The sequence below is a fragment of the Zootoca vivipara genome, chromosome 7 (assembly GCF_963506605.1).
Source record: "Zootoca vivipara chromosome 7, rZooViv1.1, whole genome shotgun sequence".
NCBI classification, from domain to species: domain Eukaryota; kingdom Metazoa; phylum Chordata; class Lepidosauria; order Squamata; family Lacertidae; genus Zootoca; species Zootoca vivipara.
The window spans coordinates 64,070,585-64,090,054 of NC_083282.1; the positions used below are offsets into that span (position 1 = coordinate 64,070,585).

Here is a 19,470-nt window from a genome sequence, read left to right on the forward strand (position 1 = left end):
ATTTTAATATAAATATAGTAGGAAAGAGACTGTGCTTGCACCACCTAAACCCAGACCCTGTTGTACCCAGGATGCAAGGAGAGGTTGAGGGTAGTTACTGGAATGGTCTTACTGCAGTCCTGATGACTGGCCCCTTTTCACTTCTTTTCTCTGATTCTTTTCTCCCCTTTGTCCCTATTTCTACCTTTACATCTTAGGAACTACACCCCCAGTACTATGCCCTCAGAGACTAGAGAAAGCCAACATCCCAGGAGCCTCGCCACATGGTCCCCATAGGTACCGTGTTTCCCCCTTTTTAAGACACCGTCTTATAACTTTTTTTCGTCAAAAAAACACACGGTGTCTTATTTTCAGGGGATGTCTTTATGGTTTGGGGTGCTGCAACCAGGTGCACTTCAGGCAGCGACCAGGAAAACGGAGTTGCCAACCAACCAGGAAATAATCCGGTTGGAATCTTGCCTCTTCCCACCCCGTGGCCCAGAGGCAACCTGCCCTCTCTCTCGCTCTCGGTCTTTAGCCCCCCCCCCACACCACTCCACGCGCACCGGGGAGCCGCATCAGCGCCCGGGCGGCTTTCTGGGGCAGCGAGGGCTCGCAAGGATGTAAAAAGAGCCCCAGGTACCCGCAAGAGAAACGTTCGCTGCTGCTAGAGCGCTCGGGAGCGCTGAGTTCAATTCACGCGCAAAACCCCCGACCCTTAGCCTTTGGTTGATCTAACAAAAACCGCTGCCTCTTTCCCAGATGGGCGCCACCCCAAAATCACCCTCCCTCTGAAATTCAATGGGGAGGTGCGCCGGGAGAGGGAGATCCGCGACGCCCTGCCCACACCCACGCACCCCCGTTCCTCCTTTTTACCTCAGCCGGAGGTCAGGCAGCACGGAGAAGGCGTCGAGGAGCACGGTCCGCCTTGCCGAACTCAAGGCTCTCCTGCTCTGCCATGGCGCTAGGAAGGGGTGAAGGGACCCAGCGGAGGAAGTGGCCGGGCGAGGAAGAGGCCAGGCCGCTGGCTCAGCGCTCCGCTTGGCACTGCGGGGCGCTTCAAGAGCTCGGCGCTGTGGAGCGCTCCGCTCTGCAGCAGCCGGTTCTGGGCGGCGGGGCCAGGAAGAGGCCAAGCCGCTGGCTCAGCGCTCCGCCCGGCATTGCTGGGCGCTCCAAGCGCTCGGCGTTGCGGAGCGCTCCGCTCTGCAGCAGCCGGTTCTGGGCGGCGGGGCCAGGAAGAGGCCAAGCCGCTGGCTCAGCGCTCCGCCCGGCATTGCTGGGCACCCCAAGCGCTCGGCATTGCGGAGCGCTCCGCTCTGCAGCAGCCGGTTCTGGGCGGTGGGGCCAGGAAGAGGCCAAGCCGCTGGCTCAGCGCTCCGCCCGGCATTGCTGGGCGCTCCAAGCGCTCGGCGTTGCGGAGCGCTCCGCTCTGCAGCAGCCGGTTCCGGGCGGTGGGGCGGCAGGCCTCCTCGGCTGGGCCTGGCTGGGGCGCTCAGCGGTCTCGCTTTTAAAATCCAGTCATTTAAATAGGATCTCAGTCTAATTCTGCAACATCTTACTGCCAGTAGTGGCCATAAGGAGGGTGTTAGTTTTCATACACGGCATGGAGGTATGTCTTATTTTCGGGGTATGTCTTATATTTCGCAAATGCTTAAAAATGCTGCCATGGCTTACTTTATGACTACGTCTTAAAAAAGGGGAAACACGGTAGCTCATGCAGTCTGGCTGCAACAATGAATGTTATACACAAAGCATGGGAATCAAAGGTGAAAAGGGAAGACTCAGTCCTTTGTGTTGCATTCTGCATAACAAATCCTGTTAGTCCTTATGTATAATGCTGGAGGCATGAATCCATTTAAAAATCTATTTCATACTTTCCTTTATATGATCAAAAGAGCCAAAGGATAGACTTGATCCTATTTTTCAAGCAGCTTTCCCCACCAGCCCACAGGGGTCTCAATATTTTAGTTGAGGAATTACAAATATACAGAGGAACCATGCTCATCCCGTTCTGAAATGCCATGAGTCCTAAGATATGGACAGCACTCAGGAGCAGGTACACCGTCTGTGGGTGCTTCTAGATCCAGCTTTGGTACTAGAAGACCAGGTAGCCTCAGTGGCTAGGAGCTGTGCCTGGTACAATAGCTTTGAATGTTCCTGGAATAAGGGAGCTTAGTAGTTCAGGCATTGCTGACTTCAAAACTGGATTGCTGCAACATACTTTATGTAGGGCTTCCCTTGCACTTGACGTGGAAACTGCAGTTAGTCAGGGCACACCCGGTGCCGTGGCGCAACGATCCCTCCGGTGCCCCCTCCCTTTCTCAGAATTTAGAACTCGTGACGCGGAGGAGGCCCCTCGGGAGCCGCTCCTGCCACCGCCGCTCCCTCAGATGACAGTGGCTCAGTGGGCGGCAGCTAAGGGGATTCCCGCGGCCGATGGAGAGGAAGAGGCAGTGGCAGCAGAGGAGCCATAGGGCTTAGTGGCTCATTGCGCCCCGCCAACCATCTGGCGGCGTGCTGGGAAAGGGGAGGCCGCCGACAAAGCCATGCAGCACCCCCACTCACTGGGGCACCCCTGAGAGGCCGGCGCCCTGGTGCAACGAGCCACTAAGCTCTATGGGAAAGATGCCTCTGCAATTAGTGCAGAATTTTAATCTTATTGAAGAAATCAGCAAATGATCTCTGCCTCAGCTCAGGATACAGGTTACAAGTTTCATTGGACACATCAATGGGATCTAGAATACATGACTAAGCATAGGCAAAAATGTCCTAACATTTGACAGACAGACAGACAGACAGACAGACAGACAGACAGACACACACACACACACACACACACACACACACACACACAGAGCACTACTTTTAAAGAAGCAAAGTGGGGCCCATCATTTACAAGTAAACAAGACTGAGCTTACAAGCATGCACCCCTAGGGGGGAGGTGTGCTGAGTCTGCTCATACCTGCACTGATAGCGGTGCATCCGACTCTCCCTCTTACCCGTTTGGTTCCTCCAATTGACCAACTGGTTCCTTGGCTACCATGGGAACTTCACTCTCCGGAGGTCCCACTCAATTAGCTCCCCCTCCATTTCTGAGACATCTGACATCATGGGTGGGGTCCTCATCCACATCCCTGACTGAGCTAACTCCACCCCTTACCTCGGGCTCCTCTGACAGATCCTGCCATTCCTGCTCCATTCTGCTTGGCATAATGGATCCCATGCCAGGATCAAGTTCAAGGTATTACTATTGGTGTATGAAGCCCTTAATGAAGAAGAAGAAGAAGAAGAAGAAGAAGAAGAAGAAGAAGAAGAAGAAGAAGAAGAAGAAGAAGAAGAAGAAGAAGAGGAAGAGTTTGGATTTGATATCGTGCTTTATCACTACCTGAAGGAGTCTCAAAGCGGCTCCTTTCCCTTCCTTCCCCACAACAAAAAAATTCCTTCAGTAGCACCTTAAAGACCAACTAAGTTTTTATTTTGGTATGAGCTTTCGTGTGCATGCACACTTCTTCAGATAGCTTTCCCCACCAGCCCACAGGGGAAAGCTCATACCAAAATAAAAACTTAGTTGGTCTTTAAGGTGCTACTGAAGGAATTTTTTTATTTTACTTCGATCCAGACCAACACGGCTACCTACCTGTTCCCCACAACAGACACCCTGTGAGGTGAGTGAGGCTGAGAGACTTCAGAGAAGTGTGACTAGCCCAAGGTCACCCAGCAGCTGCATGTGGAGGAGCGGAGATGCGAACCCGGTTCCCCAGATTACAAGTCTACTGCTCTTAACCACTACACCACACTGGCTTGGGACCAGTTTATTGGCCCACCTGACTACTTCAATCAGCAGAACTAGCACCGTTACAGTTGCCACACAACTCACCCCACACTTGTGAATATTTTCTTTGGTAAGAGAGATTCATTGCAAAATTTGGAGTAGCATGAATTCTGATTGATGGCTGCATTTCATTTTGTGAAAATTCTGAGTAGTGTGACTTTTGATTGATGGCTGCATTTCATTTTGTTTTGGGAAGTGCAAATGTGGTAGGTGAACTGAATTGAAATTTAGTTACAGGAAGGTAGCCGCGTTGGTCTGCCGTAGTTAAAACAAAATACAAAAATTCCTTCCAGTAGCACCTTAGAGACCAACTCAGTTTGTTATTGGTATGAGCTTTTGTGTGCATGCACGTCTCGGAAGAAGTGTGCATGCACACGAAAGCTCATTTTATTTTGAACTGAAATTTGTTCCCCATAACCCTATCCAGAACTATTGGTTTTGCCCACATGCAAACTGAAGCAATAGTTGAATTGTATGGTCACCAGCTCCCAGTGGCAGCACCTCCTTCCCCTAACCGCCACCCAAGGGGCTTCTGAGGAACCATCTTGCCCTGAGGGAAGTGAAAAGAATCAGATTAAACTTGAACTCATGAAAACAAAGCAACAGGAGAAGAGGCACAGCAAAATGGAAGAAAGAAAAGAAAAGCAAGCCAGCAAATAAGGAGAACAGGTGCAGTACATAGTATGTATAATCCCAGACATCTGGGTAACAAAGTCAACCATTAGAATACTGTTAGGGGTCACCCCAATGTCCAGGAGTGGTGCGAGGTTCCAGGGATCTTGTCACTTAACTGGGGTTTCCTTTGGAAGTTAGGCACAGCGGAGACTGTAGTGTCTTTATGATACACAGTTTATTTACACATATTGACAACCTGTGTCTACAGTGGAACCTCGGTTTACGAACGTGATCCGTTCCACGGAGGCGTTCGTAAATGGAGGCACTCGCTCCCTGAAGGCATGCTTCTGCGCGTGCACGAAGCACTGATAGAGCGCTTCTGTGCACGCGCGAGCTGTGCAGATCGTGTCTGCGTATCCGACGCCGCAGAACCCAGATGTAAACACTTCCGGGTCCGCAGCATTTGTAAATGGAGGCATTTGTAAAGAGGACTGTTTGTAAACTGAGGTACCACTGTATAAGGTGAGAGAGAATGAGTTCAGAACATTCACAACTCGTTATTATCTTTTCTCCTTTCTTACGAGCAGCAGGGGTCTACAAACAGAGGAACCAGTCATGCTGCCTGTCCCTTTGTTACACCCTGCTCTAGCCAGGCGGCCAAGAGTTCTGTTGCCCCCAATTCTCCCACCCTTTTCAAACCTTTCACAAAATGCCACAATTTCTCTTCAGTCTACGTCATCTAAGCCTTAGATGGCGTAGACCAAGCATCCCCAAACTCGGCCCTCCAGATGTTTTGGGACTACAACTCCCATCATCCCTAGCTAACAGGACCAGTGGTCAGGGATGATGGGAGTTGTTGTTCTAAAACATCAGGAGGGTCGAGTTTGGGGATGCCTGATCTAAGCTGAAACCCTCAACCTTTTCTTTCGCTGCCCACTAACACACACAGCTGGAGGAGGAGCCCCACCCCTCCCTGTCTTGCATAGGCTTAGTCCTGTCATCCTCATGACTTCCCTAATGAGTTGATGACTGGCCATCATCAGCCTTTGTTCCCCTTGATGGCATATTTCCTGGTGATACCCAGCTGATGCAGAAAAAGGTTAGCCTGCTGTCAGCTCATCTACATTCTCAAAGCACTGATCAAGGGCTAGCACCCAGGAATCTAGAGGGGGTCAGGGCACCCACAACATGGGGGAGTCAGGGTACCCACAAAATCCATAGCAATACTTTTCCTCCTCCCTCCCAATCCCCTTTCCTTGAGTGTTGTGTATTTTTAGATGGTCTTGTAATAGATTTTTGTTAGCTGCTCCAATAGCCTTTTTAATGAGAATAACAAGATAAAAAAATTGCTTTAAATAAATAATAATATTTATAAATAAAATGTCTTTTATTGGGCATCAGTCTTGGTGTTTGGGAGCCTGTTAATATGGAAGACCTTAATTCAGAGCTTTGTTTTCTCGTGTTCAGTATTGCCTTGACTCTTCAAGCAAGAGAGTTTCTGAAATTAATGATGCCTTGCCCTGCTCCGTGTGCTGCTGCGATGGCATTTACATGGAAAATTAGAGTAAGACTGTTGCAGATGACTGAATGCCTTTTTCTGAGACAGAATTCAAGCCTCCCTGATTTTGCTTGGCCTTAAATGGATGAGCCAATAAATATAACTAAATGCTCACTCTGGCAATGTGCGCTGTCTTCTTTGTCATCATTTATTGTTCGTCTCTGTAGGAAAAGATCATCTGCCTACCATGTTTTATTACATCACTGCCTACCCAAAAGCTGGGATTTTCAGGAAGCCAAATGGCACACCAGACTGTGTGATGGTAAGATGCAAATGAAAACAAAGAGAAAACAAACAAAGCTGCTTATTGGGCGGGTGGGTGGGGAGGTTAATAGTGGCGATTGTTTTAGTATGGCAAGATCTAGCACCAACTGGTATAGTCAACTATACAACTATACAAACCCTAGAGGCTGCTTTGCATGTCTGACAGAGCACAGTATGCTGCTATTAGCACACTGGAGTTAGATTCTGAGATGCTGGTGATGTGGAAGTCTTTGGAGCTAAAAGCAGAGCATTTGCTGACTCTAGGTGGAATCTTTTCCCACTCCCTCCATCATCCAGCATAGTGGCACCAGATTAAAGGCTTCCCACAGTCATCTGGTTAGTCACTGTGAGAACAGGAGTCTGGACCAGGTAGACCATTGGCCTGATCCAGCAGGATGATCTTATATTCCTATGTAACTCTTAGTACTTCCATCAGTTGTCTTGCCTGTGGCTCTGTCGGGTGGTGTGTAATAACCCATCCCCTCCTCCACTTTACCCTTAATGCCCTGTCTCCTTGGGGTGATCATGGCCTCTAGCCCAAACCTAGCTCCTGGATCCCAATCTGGTGATGTGAAGTTATATGGGTTGTTGCAGAAAGAGTTTATGTTGTACATAGAGGGCCTCAAGATCCAAGGAAAGGGGACAGGCAATCAGGAAATGGAGAGGCTCAGCTTCCCTTTCTGTGACTGAGCAGCTGTGTCAATTGCAAATACAGTGGTACCTCTACTTACGAATAACTCTACTTACAAATATTTCTACTTACGAATGGAGCTCCGTCTGCCATCTTGGATGTGGTTTAGATAGGATTTTTTCTACTTACGAATTTTTAGATAGGGTTGCTTCGACTTACGAATTTTTTCGACTTACGAATGTGCGTTCGGAATGCATTAAATTTGTAAGTAGAGGTACCACTGTATAATGCACTGCCATCCCTAACCCCATCACATCCCTAACCATATGTGTTCCTTTTGATTCCAACCACAGCTTCAGCTTTTATATCACATGCTACCCTGATTCAGATATTCCCACTGACATGTAACTTTAATCTGACATTTGAATTAGTGTATGTACCCTCAAGGACAATCTTGGAAGCTACAGCTGATGCAAAGGATCTCCCCAGCCCACCTAAACTGAATACCTGGGAATACTGCCATGGCTTCTTATTTGTCAGTGTGGTGCAGCCAGTGTGGTGTAGTGGTTAAGAGCGGTGGACTCGTAATCTGGGGAACCGGGTTCGCGTCTCCGCTCCTCCACATGCAGCTGCTGGGTGACCTTGGACTAGTCACACTTCTTTGAAGTCTCCCAGCCTCACTCACCTCACAGAGTGTCTGTTGTGGGGGAGGAAGGGAAAGGTGATTGTTAGCCGCTTTGAGATGCCTTTGGGTAGTGATAAAGCGGGATATCAAATCCAAACTACTCCTCCTCCTCCTCCTCCTCCCCCTCCTCCCCCCCTCCTCCTCTTCTTCTTGTGTGATTGGAGCTTGAGCCTCCCTCTTTTCTCCAAAAGCATTGGCCGAGGCTGCTGATGGGCAGCCTGGCTTCATATCCCAGTTTTGCAACATTACCATAACAAAGCAAGAGTTAAAGAGCAGAGCTGAGCTGTTGTCTAGGATGAAGGAAACGCTTCAGAGAGGAGTTTTGGGGTCTGGATCTACCATTGCTTCAGATAATTAAGTTACAAGGAAAGCCGTGGTATGTTATCCGGTACAATGTTGCTGCCTGCAAATATTCAACAGGATGACAATACAAATGAAGAGGAAAGGCAGATGATTAGATGTGTGTGTGTAATTTTTTTAAAAAGCATTGTTTAGGGCAGAAATGGTGAACCTGTGGCCCTCCAGATGTGGTTGGGCAATGGACAGGGTATGGGAGTTGCAGTCCAACAACATCTGGAGGGTCACAGTTTCCCTATTCTTGATCCAGCGTAATTGCCTGCATAGGGAAATGGTGGAAGCTAAATCACATATTATATCAGTCTACGTAACAACCTGGCGAAGAAATATATTAGAATATTAATATAATCTGTTCATGTCTGAGGCTGGGCATTTGTAAGCTACAGTGTTGGTGGACTCTCAGAACAAGCTAGTGGGGTATGTAGCTCTGTGATCATGAATTACAATTCCCATGATTCTTTGGGGGAAGCCCTGTGCACTGAATCATGTGTTAAATGTGCTTTAACCACCCTTGCCTCCAGGGGCGTAGCCAGGATCAAAACCAGGGGGGGGGAAGCCATGGTCGTTCAGGGGTGGGGCCAAGGCATGGGAGGGGCCACAAAGTGGGAATATGGACGGGGCTACAGGGCCAGCGGGTCCGACAACATCGTGGCGGCGGTTGCCACCTTGTGCTTCTCAGGTTGGCAGCGTTGGCGGCTACCCTGCTTGGCTGGAGAGGACGAGAGGGTCGGGCAGGCGAGAGGGGGTGGCAGGGCGGGCGAGGGCAAGGCAAGGCAAGGCCACAGTCACGACGGCTCCGAGGCGTTGCTGCATAACAGCATAATATTTCAACCATGTCGTGGGTTCAAGCCCCACCTTAGGAAAAAATTCCTGCATTGCAGGGGGTTGGACCCTTGTGGTCTCTTCCGACTACAATTCTATGATTCTATTGATATATTACCATAGCATATGCATCATTCTGCTTTCTTGAATTGTCCTACTCCTAGGCATAGCAGTCAACTCCTAGGGGCCTAGGGGCCTCCCCCCCCCAATTACTGGTAAATACCGTATTTGAAAGAGTCACCCCCCATGTTGATGGGCTTTCTATGTGGGGCTTATCTGCCCCCCCGTATTTTATTAAGGATGGAAGAGGGAGGGAAGGAAGTAAGAAATAGAGAGAGGGATAACTCATATTTGTGGGTGTCTCTGGGTGACGCTGTGATGCTGGAACTCTGCAGCAAGAGAAAGATACCGGTACACCTGTACAGGAGCCTTGTAAGCAGCTTTCTCTCTGCTTGATTTACAGCAGGCACGTCCAACAGGTAGATTGTGATCTACCAGTAGATCACTGGATGTCTGTGGTAGATCACTGCTAGATCACTGGCACCCCTAAAAAAAGCTCACCCAAAATTTTCCTCCTCCCTAAAAAAAGCTGAACTATGACCTGAAGCCCTAAACAAAAATGGGCCTCCCTCCCTCCTAAAAGAAGCTCAACAAGTTTGACCTAAACCCCCCAAAACAGGGCTTCCCTTCCTTAAAAAAAACTCAACAGCTTTGACCTGAACCCCCCAAAAGGGGGTAGATCACTCCCAGTTTTTAACTCTGTGAGTAGATCAGAGTCTCTTGGGAGGTGGCCACCCCTGATTTACAGTATACAGCTGCAGGAGGAGGGGCAGACTGGAACACCACTGCTTTTTCTAAACATCACTGTGTCTATCAGGCCCGGCTCTAGGTAGACCCCCGGTGGCGCAGGGCACCATGCCGCCGGCCCGCCAGAAAGGCGCCACGAGCTGTGCCCGCCCGCTGGCCGACCGATCCGCCGGTCCGCCACGCAGCTGCGCCTGTGGGAGCCGCGCTGCGCGCAGCACCCACCCGCCCACCGCGCTGGGAAACGGGGCGGGAGGGCGCCAGAGAGATCGCGCTGTGCCTGCCCGCCTGTCCGCCGCTGCGCCCACCCGCCCACCATGCTGGGAAACGGGGCGGGAGGGTGCCGGAGAGATCCGGCGCACCACAGCGGCAGGGGCATTTAAGATGGCCCTGGTGTCTATCAAAACTACAGCCCCCCTTTTCTTATTCACTTCCTTTTAGCCTTGCAGAGCCACGCTAGTCAAATTGAATCCTCTGCACCCTCATTAAATTGCCAATAGAATTCTTAATGCGATCCCTGAATGCTCATTAACAACTCCCACTGAAGAACAATAAGGTGAAGTGGTGAGCTATCACATCTTGCCTGGGGATATCTGCTCCATTGTCTTAACTGCTTAACTACCGGTAGCCACTTTGCTTTATTTATTTGATGTGTTTTTGTTACAGCTGTGTTCCCGCCCCCGCCCCCGCAAGTGGAGACTGAGCTGCTCTTGCTAAAGCAAAGCCCTTTCCACTTCAGTTTTTGGAGGGGAAAAGTGCTGGTTATGGTCTGTAAAATACATTAATTTTTTGCTTCTGGGGGGGCAACTGCCCCCTCCTGCCTACGCCCATGCTTGCCTCCATTTACGGGTCTTCTGAAAACTGTATTTTTTAAATAGGCCTTCAAAATACAAGCATCACTTTTTCACCAAGTGGGATATACTGATGTTCTTCTACAGCTTCCCCCATTCTTCCCCACTCCTAGTCCCGAGGTCCACTCATTTCCAACAAACTCTCCTGAAGACCCAGCCTGATAAAACTTCTATGTATGGTACTTTAAAAACTCCAGACGAGATGAGAAACTGATCTCACCATAACCTAGCTCAAACAAGTTTTAAAGGAGGTAAGATTTCTTTTTAATTAAATCCAAGAAGTTTTGGAATATGGTAAGGGTGCTGCCTGAAGGTTTAAGGCAAAATATGCTTTCAATTATGGATGATATTTTAATGAGTATGCACTTTCATAATGAGATACTTTTGCAGGGGGAAATGCCTCAATCATATGGTTCCTCCACAGGTTCAATAAAACAGCACAGGCATATCAGTGTGCCCTCCTCACAGGCACATCCTCCTATTGATTGTGATAATGCAGCAGCCATGGAACCACAAACACTTAGAATGAGATTCTAGCGTAAGAAGAGTGGGTACTCACCAGCAGGCTGGTCTCAGTGCCTGGATCACAATTTGAAAGGCCTGTAAGTAAGCATAATTTATAAATAAAAATAAAGTCAGCTTCAGCTCCCAAGCAAGCAGACAAAAGCAGATATGTGCAATTTCTTTTTTAAAAAAAGTTATTTGTGGAAACAAAGCCAACCTAATCACTTCATTGAAGGCATGCTTTCCATAGAGGTAATAACATTGGTTTACAGTTTATAGTGCTATGTAGGTTCTAAAATAGTGTCGGTGTTGCATTCAGAAAAGGTCTTAGTTGGAGGGGGGAGGGAAAATGCCTATTTCTATGATTCTGGTTTGATGAAGGAATGTGAGAGAGGGGTAAGCCAGATGTGGGGGGGGGGCTCTACTGTGCACTGTATTGGCCCTTCCTCAAAACAAGGGAGTTCCCCTGCCAGCCAGCTCTCAGCTGCTGCATGCTAGGTCAGTTTCTTAGTGTTTGGTTGGATGAGGAGGCCAACCTGGCTTACATAACTAATATGTGGGTTGGGGAGCAGGGCGGTGCTGGCCTCACCCAGTCATGCCCACTGCAGTGGAGAGGACTTGCAGTTTCAGGAAGGGGAGTTGCTATAATCTACAGAAATCCATTCTTTCTCTGCAGGCTTCCTGCAGAGCAATGATGAAGAATGTGCCTGGTGTTGGGCCACTGGAGCAGAGCACACAAGCCCCCTTGTGTGTGTGTGTGTATACACATACACATACACACACCATATGAGGGTTGAGGTGATCACCTGTTGCACCAAGATACTCTTTCTTAATTTGACCTCCCCCCCCCCGAGAATAATCCTTGCATTAATCCCCTTTAACTCCATGCCCACACCCATTTTTTGGGGGGGGGCGTTTGTTCAGAGCTTTTCTGAAGGGGACGACAGAGGACGAGATGGTTGAACAGTGTTCTCGAAGGTACGAACATGAGTTTGACCAAACTGCGGGAGGCAGTGCAAGACAGGAGTGCCTGGCGTGCTATGGTCCGTGGGGTCACGAAGAGTCAGACACGACTAAACGACTAAACAACAACAACAAGAGCTTTTCTGATTGCTGCCCCCTGGCTTCATCTGAGGTAGGCGCTGATGGTTTTGCTCCCAGCTTGATGAAACAACCACAATTTCTGCAGTGTTTTTTTATTGTGTGGAATCTAAGGGAAATGGCTGTTAGTATAGCAGTTAGCATCACAATGGCATTGCAGGCATACCAAGATGAGATTGGGTGGTCCAACCTCATGGTCATACCTCTTCCTTTAATGCCAAAGCAGAGGTATGTGGGAAAAGGGGAAGGTAAAGGACCCCTGGATGGTTAAGTCCAGTCAAAGACGACTATGAAGGTGTCACGTGTGTGTGGAGAATTGTACCTACATTGTATTGTTGGTCAATATGGTTTTGGCATGAGCACCACTTTCCTGCCATATATGGGATTGGGGTGAATTATTTGGTTTGCAAGCATCAGGTGCATTAATTGGATAATCAGGTGAGGAATTGGATAGCAGTTAAGCTAAAACCAATCTGTTAGTCTTTCAGCTGACACATAGGTTGTTGTTCTTGCTGTTATTTTAGATCAGGGATGGGAAACCTTTGGCCCTGCAGATGTTGGATTATAACTCCCATCATCCCTGACCATTGGAACCCTCACCTGATGGGAGTTAGAGTCCAACAACAACCACAGGGCCACATCTGGAGGTTCCCTGTTCTTGCTTTGGATGCAGATACTTCAAACAATCCCAAACATGCTGGTGTTCCCTAGGCCATAAGACCCATATTTTAAAATGACAAACCCTCTGGTATCTAGAAAATACAAAAATGCCAATGCACAATAAGGCAATTAATTTAGGGGGAAACTAGTCCTCTGATGAATCTGTTTCAAACCTTATGATTAATAATAATTTTATTGTTTATATCCCGCCCATCTGGCTGAGTTTCCCCAGCCACTCTGGGCAGCTTACAGCACATATACAAATCTTAACATTTAGACTTTCAAATATAAGCCCCACATACATTGATGCCATCAAGTATGTGTGTTTAGAACACTGCTTTGGCGTGGAGACTCTAACAGACCTGCTGCAAAGCTTCAGTAATTAGGCTCCACTAGTTTGATGTCCAGCTAGAAATCTGTGACAGCTACACAAAATAACTACACCTGCTGCACACTCCATCAATATATGTCCCAATGGGCTCTACGTTGGCTGGAAAGTATGAGGTCAAATCTCCAGGGTGCGCAAATTGGCACACTGAATTTAGCAGAACTGCGCAGAGCTATTGTAGTGTGTGTGAAAGAAAGGCTGAAAATATATGGGTGAAAATGCACAACAGATTAAGATTCAGGGTGTTTTTAGGGGGGCTGAAGGAAGAAGCAAAACTGCTAACTCATGATTGTTTCCAGGTCAATCAAAAGCAACCTGATTCTTCAACTGCGGGAAGCAATCTGGGTCAGATATAGAAAGAAATGAGGTAATGCAGTAAGGAAGGAGGGTGGGGGGAGAGATGTGCTGCTCAGGAGCTTTTGAATAGCTGGACCCAAGTTAATAAAGGAACCCTGGAAGCATCCAGAGAATATCTTTGTTAATGAGCTAACTGAATTGGAAGTGACACAAAAATTGAGTAATGCGGAGACCATTTTTCTACATATTTGTTCCCTGCCTTTTCTCTAAGGAGCTCGTGGTGGCTTATACACAGTTCTCTTATTGTATCCTCACTCGTTAAGTCTGAAAGATACTGCCTTCCCCATAGTCACCTAGTAAGCTTAGTTAGGATCATAAACTGGAGCTTTAAAAATGGCTGCAATCTTAAGCACATTGACTTGAAAGCCAGCTAAATCAAAATCAATGGGAATGTTCAGGTGGGACAAAGCTGATTTCCCCATCCCCTCAAAATGTGCTTGCCCCGTCAATGCCCACCCATGCCCCAATTTGGGTGTCCAGTGCTGCCATCACTTCCCACCATGAGCTGCAATGTGACCTCGGGCTGGTCAACAGCTGCCTTAGTTTCAGAAATATGCTTGATCAGCATGGCAGCTTCCAATGTACCCAGTCCGCCAAAGAACAGCACGCTCAGCATATCCTTGGTATTTGTGTGTGCTCTGACAATTTCCTTGGTCTGCTAGTCAGCGCACTACTTTATTTATTATTAATTTCAATGCATAACCCCCCCCCATCCACCTCAGTTCCTTCCAATCCATCACCTGAATATCTTAAGAAATAGCATAAACATGATTGCAGCCACTCAGGCAGTCCTCGGAGATATAAAGAAACATTGTTAAAACACAGAAACTGCCCCAGCCTATCCTCCGTCCTGCAGGAACAAACATGCTATACATTGCTGAGCCTTTGCTAAACGGGGCAGCAAACGTTTAATTGCTTAATGAGCGCAATTAAATTAAATGCTATGCACATTTATGCGGTGATAGACCAGACTGAAGTCAGTGGGACTTATTTCTTTATTTATTGCATTTCTGTTCTATCCTTTTCAACAAGCATCTCAAGGTGGCATACATGATTCCACCCCTCCTCGCTGAATCCCCACAACAACCCTGTGAGGTAGGTTAGGCCAAGAGGCTCAAGTGAGCTTCATGACTGAGCAGGGATTTGAATCCTGGTCTCCCATAACCATTACACCACACTGGTTCTTTTGAGTAAATGTGTGGAGAGCCAGGCTGCAAAGCATGGGGGAGATAACCAGTGACCGCCCACCTGTTGTTAGGATGCAACTACCATCAAACCCAGCCAGGATTGCCAATGGTCAGGGGTGATGGAAGTTGTTGTCCAACAACATCTGGAGTGCCACACCAAAATTTGCCCCATGGTTCTTTGGATTGACAGGAGTTTTGCTCTTGAGGACCATTGAAGGAGGTGTAGCTTCCCAGAAGGTTGTGCCTAGTTACTTCAGGGCTCCAACCTTCCATTTCTTTGCAAGGCAAGACTGAGCAAAGACTTCTTTGTTATCTCTCTTTCACATTCATGTGCTGCTCTGTGCACACCGGCCGTCCCCATATGCAAGGAAGAACACAGGAACTGCTTACCAGGAAGTGGCAGAATTATGAAGTGATGTGGGCTTTCCCCCACACACATACAATGTTCCTGCAGTCATCATGTACCTTGGGCAAACCAACATGAGATTTTCCTTGTTTGTCAGGTTTGGAGAATCCTTGCAGATTGTGTGCATACCTGCCACACAGCTTGCCACAATGGTGCGCAATGAAGGTGCATGTCTGAGATCCAGGCAATTCCCTATGCAGAAATGACCTCAGAGGACAAATTCAAAGAGGACTCAGCATGAGAAGAATTGAATCAGAGGCTGTGCAGTCTGAGAGGTCATCACGTCCTTTGATAAGTGGGTTCCTCCTGGGTTCTCTTGGTCTTTTTGACTTGCCTCTCTTTATTCCTTCTTCGCTCACTCTTTACAGCGGATGCTAAAACTACTCTGAATAATTGAAGTGTTTCAGACCACTGGAGGTAATTTATGTGCTAATCACAGGGAGAAGATGGATCACCACGGCGGCTGCTGGAGGTTTAGGGAAGCAATTGAGGTAAGGAGTTTGTGCCTCTGCCTCTTCATCTCCATCGAATGGCCTCCCAGTTCCACCATAAGCCCAGATCGGCGGCGGCGGCAGCCCACACCTTGCCGTTAGGCTGATGGTTAATGGGCTTGGCAGAATCAGAGCTAAAGCTCCCTGGGATCCAGGGATGAAAATGCAATTGAGGTATCATTAAGTCACATCCGGCTATGGAACCTCTTGCTGGCAAGGGTTTTATGTGAGCTGAAGGCACCTCCAGCTCAGAGAGAAGAACTCTCAGCTTCTCTGCCTTTTTGTCTGTCAAGTGGAGTCACATGGCTTTTGTCAGAACCTTATTTTTATTTGTATAAACCAGTCATTCAGCACTTTTGGAAGCAAAGGAAGGGAGAAGTGAAGCCAACTAAATTAACTATATCAGATGGCAATTGGGGGAATAGCAAATGTAGTTACTGCCAGGGCCAATGAGAAAAGGCCAATGAGAGGGAGAGTGGAGATGCACTAGTTAGCCCCGCCGTCTCAAAGTGGATCCCAGTTGCTTACCATACCATTTCCCACATGTTGGAGAACAAATGTCTCCTGCAGGGAACCTGTTCCAATGCACCATCAGGGTCCAAAATCATGCAGGGGAGCCGACATTGATGTTATGTTTTTATTGGGGGGGGAAATGTATTATTATTTTTTGAGGAACTTCCTCCACAAAGCAGCTTGCAATCCCTAATTATTATTATTATTTTTAAAAACCTCCATCTGGCAATAAGATATAAAAGCATGGAATGCAGTCCAGCGAAAGAATAAACCAGCATAAAAGTGAAGAGCAGATGCAGGATGTAATACAGAATACAGATCACAAAACAGCTTTAAAAAATAAAAACCAACAATAATTAAAAACTGTGGAAATAAAACAGGGTATTTCCATAAGAAAAAGGATTTTCAAATGTACATCACAAACCCTACAGCGTTGTGGCTTGCTTCAGCTTTAAAGGGAGAGAATTCCAGAGAACTGGTCCCACAATGCAAAGAGGGCATGCTTGAGTCACACATATATGACCACAGCAGGCTCTGTTTTGCAAACATTTGCTCTCCAGTGCATGCATGCATCTATCTACCACAATTCACTGCATAATCATCACCACCACTTAATAATAGCACTCTGTTTTGTCACTCAAAAAATTGGACAATTAGCTTTCATTGCATAATTGTTGCATGGCAGCTTCTGAGATTCTGCCAGGCCTTGGGCCCCTTCCTTTCCTCCCCTAGCTGCCCTGCACCTCTCAGTCTCGGCCATGAGCTCCTAGGCCGCCTTGGGTGCTTCCTGGCGCCGCATGGGGGTCCAGTGCAGCTGCCTCTCATAGAGTCAGGTGAGCTGGGAGTTGGCCGGGGGGGGGGAGGGCGGGCTCCTGAGGCAGTGAGAGCTGGAGTCTGGGCCCTCATTGGCTTGCCAGCCCTGAGCAGAGGTATCGTAGCTGGAGGAGGCAAGGTGGCTGCTGTTGTTGCTGCTGCCGTCGTCTTGGGCTTGCGCCCCGGGACATCCCAGCCAAGAAGGGGAAGCAGTGGCCAAGCAACCACCTCTGCTGCTGGTCCAAGGCCCTTTCCTCTGCCTCCACTCCTGTAATTCACTGCATAATGGTCACACCCTCCTTTTGTGAAAATGGCATAGAATCTGCAACCATTATGTGGTGAATTATGGTATCATCACTATCACCTACCTACCTACCTACCTAATAGATCTATCTATCTATCTATCTATCTATCTATCTATCTATCTATCTATCTATCTATCTATCTATCTATCTATCTATCTATCATCTATCTAATCTATCATATATGTCCCACCTTTTCTCCAAGAAGCTCAGTGCTGTGTCCATGGTTCCGTCCCTCCTAATTTAAACCCCACAACAACCCTGTGAGGTAGATTAGGCTGAGAGGCAGTGACTGGTCCAACATCACCCACTAAGCTTCATGGCTGAGTGGGGATTTGAAACCTGGTCTGCCACGTCCATGTACAATACTCTAACCACTGCACCACGGTGGACCAGCAGTGCCTCCTATTGGCTATGGTCTACACTGTGCTGCCCTATGCCCTCTCCAGCCTGCCTGTCACACAGATGTACAGTACATCTGGTTTTTTTTGACAAACGTATTCTGGTATCTCCCATAAAAGCATGGATGTGGAGCCTATGGCCCTCCAGACATTGTCTGACTCCCATCAGCCCCAGCCAGCATGGCTAAAAATCAGGGATGATGGGAGTTTTATTTCAGCAATATTTGAATCGGGGAGCCACGGGGTCCTTATCTCTGAGTTAAAGGACAGCAGCCAGGTTGGAAAAGGCTTCCACCCAAGACTGGGGAGAACAACTGATCACTCACAGTAAGACAGCAGTGGGCTAGAATCATACACTATATACTGGCCTCACTTAGTATACAGCAGCTTCAAACGTCAGCCAAAAATACCGAGACAGGTAAACAGAAAGCGTACAGACTTTGAAAAGTCTTTTGACAATGGTAACAAAAGGTTTTTCCTCACACACATAATAAACGCACTGCCAGCAGTCAGACGCATAGCTGCCTTTCTCTGGTAGAAAAAAGGATGTCCTGAAATAATGGCAAAATGATTTTTTTTTACTGGGTTTGGGTTTTTTTTGGCACATCAATAAAAGAGAATGACTTGAAAGTGGTGTACAGATTGGGACACCATTCAAGTGACCATTCTCATTTCACCATTTATTTACTTACACATGTGGATACCCCAGCACCACACTTGGGGGCCTCAGGCTAGGTTTGAGGATACAGAGAAGAAGAATGCCTGGGAGTTCAGAAGGAACTCCTGGGGGTTACCATCACTTCCCCACCCAAGCCTTCCTACAGAGGTGGTTGCCTCACTCTGCCTAATAACAGAGCTGGTCTTATCACTTATGTCCCACTAAGCATCATCCAAAGATGGTGGAATGAAGAGATATTGCGTGTGGTTGGGCAGGCAAATTCATGCGGGAGGAGGGAGTCCATGTTGCCAGACTAAAAACTGGCAGCTAGCCCAAGGACAGCCAGTGGGATTTGAAAACAGAATTGCATACCTTCCTTCAGGTACCCAGGACCCAAGTCATGTATGGTAAAGATCATCACCAGCATTTTGAATGGGACTCCGAATGGTCTGGTGAAACATGTCCCCCCCAAAGCATCTCCAGTTATTACCCTAGCAGCTGTGTTAGTATTCTCACTGCAGCCTTCAAAGGCTGCCTCTCATACAACACACTGCAGTATTCTCGTGCAGCGCATTGCAGTATTTGAGGTTTCCGGTGCATGGATAACCACTGACCAACTTATCTCTGTCCAGGAGGAATCTCAGTTGGTGCACCAGCCTCAGTCCATTAGGATCCCTAAGGGTGAGTGCAATGCTGTTAGGGGAGAATGAACACAAATCATCTACCGATAGTACTTCCATCGTGTCAGGACCAAGCCTCAGTTTCTTGGCCCTTTATCCTGTCCATTTCTTATCCCAAGCACTGATCTAGCACTGGATTTGGTATTCTAGGCCAGGAACAGAGGCGCAGAAACACTGTAATGCATTATGTTCCATCGCTTGAACCTTTAAAATGTAGACAGCTTGACTTTTAGGACCTGAAACCAAGGTGAAATCTACACCATACATGGCTTCCCCTAAAGAATCCTGGGAACTGTAGTTTTTAAGGATGGTGGGATTTATAGCTCTGTGAGATGTAAACCACACTTGCCAAGAAGCTGTGTACTTTAAATGTATGGTGTGGATGTGACCCAAGCTTAATGCCAAAGCACCCCAATGCTGAGCTAAGTTGGGGCCAAATGTAAATGAAATGCTGTGGTTTAAGATGCAATGCAGGCTGCTTGAATCATCCAGTGCTTCTGATGCTTGCATAGCTGCTGTGTGTTTGTTTGATGATACAGTCAGTCATTAATGACTTACTTTGTGTGCCCAAATTGTGAGCTTGTAACTTGTCTTTGGATGTTTACCCATCC

The 19,470-nt window shown here is 47.7% G+C and overlaps 1 protein-coding gene across 1 annotated transcript in view; it reads right to left on the reverse strand.

Annotated features, from left to right (window-relative positions):
* Positions 1–19,470, reverse strand: part of SYT2 (synaptotagmin 2) — a 142,419-nt gene that overhangs the window by 77,969 nt on the left and 44,980 nt on the right. The window contains exon 2 of the mRNA XM_035122915.2: positions 10,958–10,998. The gene's annotated coding sequence lies outside the window, so the exon portion shown is untranslated. The remainder of the gene's footprint in view (positions 1–10,957; positions 10,999–19,470) is intronic.